The following is a 9,491-nucleotide window of genomic DNA, read 5'->3' as shown; positions in this document are numbered from 1 at the left end:
AAGACATTCAATATTGTTAATCACACTTGTGCCACTCTTCATAGAAATCCAGGTACCATGAAAGACAGAAAGGAATTCCTCTAAAAGGTAAAAACAAAATTACCCTCTGATCCAATTTTTCCACTTCTGAGCATAAGCCCAAAAACACTGAAACCAGGAACTCAAAGAGATATTCTATTTGTAGAACCATATTCACAGCAGCATCATTCAGATCAGCCAACATGGTAAGGAACCCAATTGTCCATGAACACATGAATCGATACACAAAATGTGATATACAGAGTATTATGCAACATTTAAAAGAATGAGTTTCTGACACATGCTACAACACAGATAAAGTTTGTGAACATGTTAAATAAAATAAGCCGTTCACTCTTTATAAACTATATATTTTGTAAAAGTTTTATATTTACAAGTAGGTTGGAAAAATAACACAGAAAATTTCCATACAACCTATACTCAGCTTCCCCTCTTATCATCTTATATTGTATGGTATATTTGCATAATTAATTAATCATCACTATTACAATTATTTTTATCAGAAATCCATACTTTAACTAGATCCATTAGTCTTTACAGATGCCCTGTTTATCTCCAAAATCTGATTCAGAAAATCTCATTGCATTCAGGTGTCAAGTTTTCTGCAGTCCCTCCAAATACTGACAGTTTCTCTGATTTTCTTGTTCTGGAATGCCAATCTCCAACTAACACGCTAGCCAGGTTCATGTGCACTACATATGAAACTTAAACTTGCAAACTTACACTTGATTGTGGAAACTATACTAAAGGAGATCTCAAATGAAAGTGGCCAAATCAAGGCTCTTTTAATATTCCAAAATTGGGAGTTCCTGTCGTGGGGCAGTGGTTAACGAATCCGACTGGGAACCATGAGGTTGCGGGTTCGGTCCCTGCCCTTGCTCAGTGGGTTAATGATCCGGCGTTGCCATGAGCTGTGGTGTAGGTTGCAGACATGGCTCGGATCCTGCATTGCTGTGGCTCTGGCACAGGCTGGCAGCTACAGCTCCAATTAGACCCCTAGCCTGGGAAACTCCATATGCCGCAGGAGTGACCCAAGAAATAGCAAAAAAAAAAGACAAAAAAAAATTCCAAAACTGTATGTGTGCCTGTGTTTGTGTGTGTGTGTGTGTGCGCGCGCGCACGCGCGTGCGTGCAGCCAGCGAAAATCAGCCATAAAATCAGACTGAACAGAATGCTAATTTTGGTTGTATTTAGAATATTCTAAAAGAAGAAATGATAAAGGAACTTCTTTTTAGAAAACTAACAACTTTCTTGAAACCATATCAGAATTTTAAAATGCTGCCAGCGTGAACCCTCTCTCTCCCTCCATTCCTCCTTTAATCATCCTTTTTCTGAACTGCCTAAAACAGATACTATCGCTTTCTCTCATTCATCACCCCCTATCCTGCTGTTCCCCTTCCCTAATTAGAGGGAGACATAGAATCAGAAATAATAGCTCTCTTTAAGGAGAAACCTACCACTAGGAGAGGGGAACTATCCCCCCCACCAGCTTATAGGCACAGCACATCCTGGACTCCAGCAGAATGTGTAACTTTAGCTAAGGAATTTCTTGATCCTAGTCAACACCCACTGGTATGTGCTAAGGGATCTGAGTATACCACCCAAACCAAGGAGTATAGTTGTTTAGATCTGTATCAATTAACACAGCTATTAGTTTCTCAATGTAAAGCCAATGAACAAATAGCAAAAGGAAGATGGAGAAACCCCTTAAGGAACTGGGATGTACACAGACCACAGACTCAAGCTGAATTCAAGGAATTAGCTCATACATTGTTCAGACTTATCCTAGAAATTTTTCCAAAACCTATCGACTGGACAAATATTCAGCTCTGTAAACAAATATAAGATTAATCAGTTCTGGATTATTATGAGAGATGCAAGAAAACCATTAAACAATAGTCTGGCAGGACACCAAAATCACAGTCTAACCACCAATATGGTCATTTGCTAACTCTGTCTTTTTAGAAGGCAAAGACAAGGAATTGGCTACTCTAATTAAAAGATACAATTTGTTGTTGTTATGGACAAAGGCCCTCATCACAGTGGTCTGTCCACTTTCCAAAACTATCTCAAAGGAGAGAAATATATCCATAAAAATGATAAAACTTCAATTGTGCCAATTAAGTCATCAAGATCAGTCCAATCTGTGACTGATAAAGGAAGCTGGCATTTGTTTTACTGTAAAAAAAAGAAAAAAAAATGAGGTCATTATGTTATCAGATAAGGACTTGTAGAAAAATGAAAAAAAAAAATTCTTTGCACTGGATTTCATACCAGAAGATCAAGCTAAACAAGAATAGTGAAGGCTCTAGGGGAATACTGGTATCCTCCCCACTGCCCTGGGAGAAGTAGAAATGAAAATACAGGAGAAATAATTAAACCCCCAATATACAGGAGACACATTTTCTGTCTTAAACTGTAACAACATCAAGGTCTCTCTCCCTCAGAGTAATACCTCACTGCAAATGGTAGGCACTTCTAATGGAGTAGGCCCAGGGAGTTGAAGAAGTCCCATTAAGGGACCATGGATAGAGAGGGAAACCTAGGGGACATTGGGAGATCACTGTTAAGGTAATAAATTGCTCAGGAAAGCCTTCTGAACAAGGTGGGCTTGCTTGACTAGTGGAGATTTGCCTCCCTTGAGTGGGGGATGGGATGAGGCCTGTGTTCAGATTCAGACCAAGGGCAGGACTTTGAGGACCGCCCTTCTGCTGATTTGAGTACACACCTTACCAGATAACAAGGAGAAGCTCCTACTCCCAGAAAGGAAGAGGCTGTCTTTTCTGACCCCAACTCCCCTTGGATGATAAAACTGTAGCCCACCAGATCCTTGGGACAGAGCCTCCTTTCCTGCCCCCTTGCATCTCTCATAAGTATCTTAATAAATCTATTTCTTGCCTGTCACTTTGTCTCTCATGGTGGTGTAAAGAACCTGAGCCTCAGTAAGTCCAGACATGAGGTGAGTGATTCTAATGTAAAATGTGGATTCAAGTCCCAATCTGGGTTTTGGCTGGGTTTGAGTCCCAGCACGTGGGTTCAAGTCCCGGGCTGTGTTCTGGCTCAGTTCAGGCTGTTAGTGCTATAAGCTTCATTATTTAGGCTTTACAAAATGACGATCAAATAACCACTGCCTTTCCATTTCAGACTCCCAGTCAATTTCCTGACATATTGTTACAGTTTCAAGGAACAGCACCAAAAAAAAAAAAAAAACCTGCACCAAGAAAGCCAGAAGATTAAACAACAAAGAGCTGTGGAAAGGCCCAATGGGAAGCCTATCCTTCCATTGGGAGCTCATAGTCTATTTTACAATATGTTTATGGGTTAACTCAATGAATCCCATATATGATGGTATTATGAGTAAACCATATGGTAGAAAGCCTTCTTTTACAATAGCTTGGAAGTTCTAGTCAAGATGCACCACTTGCCCAAAATACAATCTGGGTAAACACAGTTCTTGTGCAAACTTTCCAACACCCACAAGTCCATTTGAGATTTTGCAGGTTGATTTTACACAAATGCCTCCCTCTCAAAGTTATCAATATGTTTTTGTTATAATTTGTATGTTTTCACATTGGGTTGAGACATTCCCATGCTGAAATTCCACATTGAAATCAGTAGGGAGATTGATGTAAGAAAGAGCAATTCTCATTGGAGGAGTCCCCACAGAACTCCATGGTGATAGGGGAATTCATTTTACTGGAGCTTTTCTTTGTTTAATTTGTAAGATTTGGATTATTGTGCAGCATTTTCAATTGTACTTATCACCAAGGTCTTCTGGGTCAGTAGAAAGAGCAAATAGAAAAAGCAAAACTCAGTTGGCTAAAATTAGGGGTGCTTATTTTTTACCCTAGTCTAAGGCCCTTTCACTGGTTCTCCTCAACCTCTGACCCTCTTAGCAAACATCATTTGTCTCCCTTTGAAATTATCATGGGAGACTAATGAGACTGGATGAAGGATTAAATGAACCTATCCTATTAAAGGAGGATACATTACATTATTGCAAGCGTTTAACTGAAATCTTAATAGGGCATTTTAGCTTGTTTCTGATGCTTATCACAGTTATTTATCTTTAAATGAAGACCAGTGCCCTATGACTTAATACCAGGAGACTAGGCATACTGGAAAAGGCAACATTAAATGACCTTTAAACTTCAGTGGAAAGGTTCTCATCAGGTTCGTTAACTAGCTTATGTGCAGCAATACTGAAGGGAATTGACTCTTGGACTCATATACCCCAACTAAAAAGTGGATGGGGTTATAGATAAAACTGCTCACCTCAAATTCTCCATAAAATGATTCTCTAACAGAAAAAAAAAACCCTAACAGAATGAGGAGATGACAACAGAAGTAGATACTTATCCCAAGATGCCAAGCCTGACCTATGTAATTATTTATAACATTTTCTTGAATGCTTGGAATTTGCTCAATGGACCAAAAGATCTGTATTTCACTTGTATAATGGTCTGACAGGGTTTTTTTTTAATTTTTGAACCTTCAGTAGGATGGAAAGGTGTAACTTCCCATATCTAAGCCTTGACAGAATTCACAGAAATTGCATGGCCCTTGATATTCCCTACAGCATCTCAAAGGAGCATCTGTGCTACAGCTCAAACCAAATACTGTGTTTTCATTCTAGAGAAATCCTACAATACAAAGCATTTACTAACCCCTACAAAAAACTAGATTACCAACTTAGGTGATACACTTCCTAGTCTTGTTGATTTTGGGGGAGTTGGTTTGGCTCTGGAAGTTCATAGTTTAAATCTCTACTCATGACTTTATTAATGTTACCAGAAGTATTACTTGAATCCTATTCTGTAAGATTATCACCTCTTGCATCACTCAATGTGTAATCAGGCCTCCAAAAAAATGAATAATAGCTAAATATCTTGAGGCTGTTGATCACAGAAACTACACAGAATAATGATCATAATGTAACTAAATATAAGAAGCAAGCAGGAAAAATATTTCCTGTGTCATAACAGACCAATGTGATAAGAAATTCAGATAATTTTAGGTTATTAACAGAGCCTGATCCACTACCTTACACTCTACACAAAAACAAATGCAAAATAAGTTAGATAACTCGATGTTAAATCTCCATCTATAAAAATTTCAAAGTAAAAATTTTTAAACATTATGTAGATCAATAATTATTACATATGACCCAGGAAGCATGAACCATAAGGTTAAAAAATTAAAACATGTCAAGCTATCTTGTTCATCAGCTATCATCCCTTTACAAAAATAAAAATTAAATCCACATATGAAGAAAAAAGGTGCATACCACAAATACATGTTTATATCACATACATAAATTCATGTATAATACTTTAAATGTAAATATATTTGTTTAAATATACAAAATATATATGTCAAAGTATTTATGACTAGAACATATAAAAATCACGTATTAAACAGAAAAAAGAAACCCTAAATGCTTTTTTTTAATACTTTTTTTTTTCTTTTTACAGCCACACCTATGGCATATGGAACCACCCAGGCTGAAGGTCGAATGAGAGCTTCACCCGCCATCCTACTCCACAGTGCAAAAATCCTGGATTCAAGCTGCATCTGAGACCTAAACCACAGCTTACTTACAGCAATTCCAGAACATTAACCTACTGAACAAGGCCAGTGATTGAACATGCATCCTCGGGGACACTATGTCGGATTCTTAACCCACTGAACTAGAATGGGAACTAAGGAGTTCTTATTTTAAAATTTTACAAAGAACATGAAAAGAACCACCCCAAAAATATGCCTATAGTAATACTTTTAAAAAATGTTCAATGCCATTAATCATCAAGGAAAGCAAGCTAAAACCTTAATAATTTATCACTGCCTATCTCCTAGAATGACTAAAAGTAAAGTGATACAAAGTGACCAGAATGTAGAACTTTGAATGCACTTCTTGTTTTTAGATATCATTCCACATGTTTAATGTTCCCTAATGTTCCATACTGACCATCACCACAGTACCAGAGATAAAATTCAAAACATTTTAGAATTTCTTCCACAGGCCTCAGGTGAATGTGAAAAACAGGTTCTGAATGTGAGTACTTCTACATCATTGTCATTCGTTTTACACCCTCACTGCTCTACACCTCAAGCAATGAACACTAGGTTTCCAGGAAAAGGTTGCCATATTGATAAGAAGACAGAGTTCTTTCTCTGCCATGAGGGCACAGGTTAACCACATCAGAGATCCTCACACTGGAACTATGCCCTCCTTGCTGTGCACATGACATTCAAGTTTCTCAGATACCCAGATTCACACAGAGAAAGGGGACTCACAGGTTTTGTTTCCAAGGGCAGGGAATACAATTCCCCACAGAAGAATATGGGCTCTTCCAACCTGTCTCTCCAGAATACCTGCTTCTAACACAAAGCCTTTCCATCAAAGAAGGTAATTAATTCCTGGGAGAGAATACAGCAGCTCTCAGAAAAAGGTCCTTGACCTTTCGGTGGATACCTCTTAAACATTCATGCATTGCATGGAAAAAAGACTTTTTGTTCTTCTTGTTTACACATCCAGAGCAGGATGCATCAAGGATGGAATGACTCATTTCAATGTGCTTCTACCACACATTCTGCCTCCTGATTATTGGACCGGAGACATCCATCAAAGCTGATTTCTCCATAGTGTTCCAAATGAATGCATTCTAAATTCAACTCCCAAGGTTTCTGGGGAAACCATTTGAGGCTTTAGGTGAGAAGGAAATATTGAGACTATTACAATGACTTACTTTTGTATTGTTGATGTGATAATGAATTATCTCAAGAATCCCTTTCCCCTTGTGTCAGGTCTTTCATCTTGAAAGGTACTTATCCCAAAAGGAGGTCATTGTGAAGATGGATTAGTTTTGAACCCTCTCAAATATCATTAATATCACCCAAGACCAGAAGTCAAGTGTGTCACTAGTGTTGATGCTTATTGAAGATTGTTACTTTACATATGTAATAACCATGATTTTTCAATATTTTTTGCATAGAGGAATAGTGCATTTCACCTTCCCCCATTCTTCAAGGGAAAGTAGGTAAGTATCATCAATGTACTCTACAATGTGAAAAACCTGAACTGAAGAAATTCATTTGTAGGATTCAGCTTTCTACATGAGATTTCATTCTTTCTGCAAGAGACACATTCGAAACAACCAAGCCTAATCATTAGAATGTAAACAAAATTTAAACACACTTCACTCCCAAAAAGATATAAATGTGAATATTGTGATATAAATCATACACTATTTAGTCCAATGGAAGATCTTTTCCTGAGATCCACCGGTCTGCATAATATGAGTTTCCTGCAGCTTCCATCAAAGTAAAATTGGAGATGATTCCTCCACAGTTTACTGTATGATTAAATGTTTTTCTGTATTGTTGCTGAATATGTCCATTCTTCCAACTCCTACATACATAGAGGCATAAAGATAAGTGAAGGTTCTTTGTCTACAGCTCTGTAGTGCATATGTTCATATATGTTTCCTCAATCAATACTCATAATAACCTGAGTGGACATTATTATTCTCACTTAATATTAGAGAAACAAAAGTTGTAAGGTGCCAGGAAATATATCCCATTTATTGGATTGAAGGAACATGGTTTACCACTTTTCTTGTAGCAGATGATATATCCTGTAACTTTTACATCACATTCCCATTACCAATGTCTTGTTACATAGAAATACAATTTTAAAGTAAATTATCTGCCTTCTGTCCCCTTTCTGAGGCTCAGCCCACCTCATCCAAGTCAGACAAAACCCTTTACTAGACTTGTACACAAGATGCCCTCATTCTCAAATCCCTCTTCCCCCAACACTCATATGCTAATATTCTTACTATATTTTCATAGTGAAACCATTCTTCTCATTTGCTCATACACTCACAAACAACATGTAAAAGATCACAACAAATATTTTATTTCAAGGAAAATCTTATAAGAATTTAGAATCCAGTAGAATATAGGCATTTGATATTTATTAGATGGAGAGGCTTAATAAACTCAAGGGTGAGATTTAAAAAATAAACTTTTTTTTTTTCATTTTTAGGTAAGGTGGTTGACAGTAACATGAACTACATGGAGACTAGGAACAATGTAACGGAGTTCATTCTGCTGGGACTCACGCAGAATCCACACATGCAGAAAGTCATATTTGTGGTGTTTTTGCTCATCTACACTGTCTCTCTGGGAGGAAATGTGCTCACCATAGTCACCATCACTACCAGCCCATTAATCGGGTGCCCCATGTACTATTTCCTGGCTCATCTCTCATTCATCGATGCTTGCTTCTCCTGTGTGGATACCCCTAAAATGGTTGTAGACTCACTCCATGAAAAGAAAACAAGCACTTTCCATGGATGCATGATGCAAATCTTTGGGGAACATTTCTTTGGAGGGGCTGATATCATCCTGCTGACCGTGATGGCCTATGACCGCTATGTGGCCATCTGCAAGCCCTTGTACTATGCAACCATCATGAATCGGCGGCTATGTGGCCTGCTGGTGGGAGTGTCATGGCTGGGAGGCTTTCTCCATGGATTCATTCAGATCCTCTTCATCTTCAGATTGCCCTTCTGTGGCCCTAATGTCATAGATCACTTTATGTGTGACTCGATTCCTCTGCTTGATCTGGCCTGCACTGATACCCACACTCTAGGGCTCTTTGTTGCTGCCAACAGTGGACTACTCTGTCTGCTAAGCTTCCTACTTTTGTTTGGCTCCTATGGGGTCATCCTTCACACCCTAAGCACCCAAAGCTTGGAGGCCAGACGCAAAGCCCTCTCTACCTGTGTCTCCCACATCACAGCAGTTGTCATCTTCTTTGTGCCCTGCATATTTGTGTACATGCGACCAGCAGTTACTTTACCCATTGATAAAGTCAGTTGCTGTCTTCTACACTATGATAACTCCCATGTTAAATCCCATAATCTATACCTTGAGAAATGCCCAGCTGAAAAATGCCATTAGGAAACTGTTTAGTAGGAAAGCCATTTCAAGTGAAATATAAATGTGCCTAGAGCCCAAATGTGAGTGAATAAGAGGCAAGGGTCATAAGGAGATTTTTGTTGATCTCAGCAAATAAGACTTATGAGATAAAGAAAATCACTAGAAAGCATAGATTCTGTCAGAAGGGGAAATAAAATGGGTGTAAGAAAATGGGGGGAAAAATAATAAACTAGCCCAGGACTATTCTCTAAACATTTGGAAAATTCTTTCAAACTGGGGAAGTCTATGATTAAATTCAAAAGTGTGTATGGATTCAAATATTTTATTCTAATAAAACAACAGAAAGGCAAAAATATATATATACTGGTGTTTAAGAAGAATCTCTGTAACAATTCGAAGAGTTAGGTAGGCACTACTGTTATTACCATTAATAGATGAGGGAACAAAGAAAAATGTGTAAGTGCCAAAAGAGAAATATTGAAGAGCAAGTAACTGCATTATAA

General features: G+C 38.0%; 1 pseudogene; it reads left to right on the top strand.

Moving 5' to 3' along the window:
* Positions 1–8,109: 8,109 nt before the first annotated feature.
* LOC125124067 (olfactory receptor 4C13-like) lies at positions 8,110–9,049 on the top strand (annotated as a pseudogene).
* The last annotated feature ends 442 nt before the right edge of the window (positions 9,050–9,491 follow it).

This window comes from Phacochoerus africanus, chromosome 4 (assembly GCF_016906955.1).
Source record: "Phacochoerus africanus isolate WHEZ1 chromosome 4, ROS_Pafr_v1, whole genome shotgun sequence".
Classification (NCBI taxonomy): Eukaryota; Metazoa; Chordata; class Mammalia; order Artiodactyla; family Suidae; genus Phacochoerus; species Phacochoerus africanus.
The sequence above is the reverse complement of the archived record's forward strand: the minus strand, read 5'-3'. Positions and strand labels throughout refer to the sequence as shown.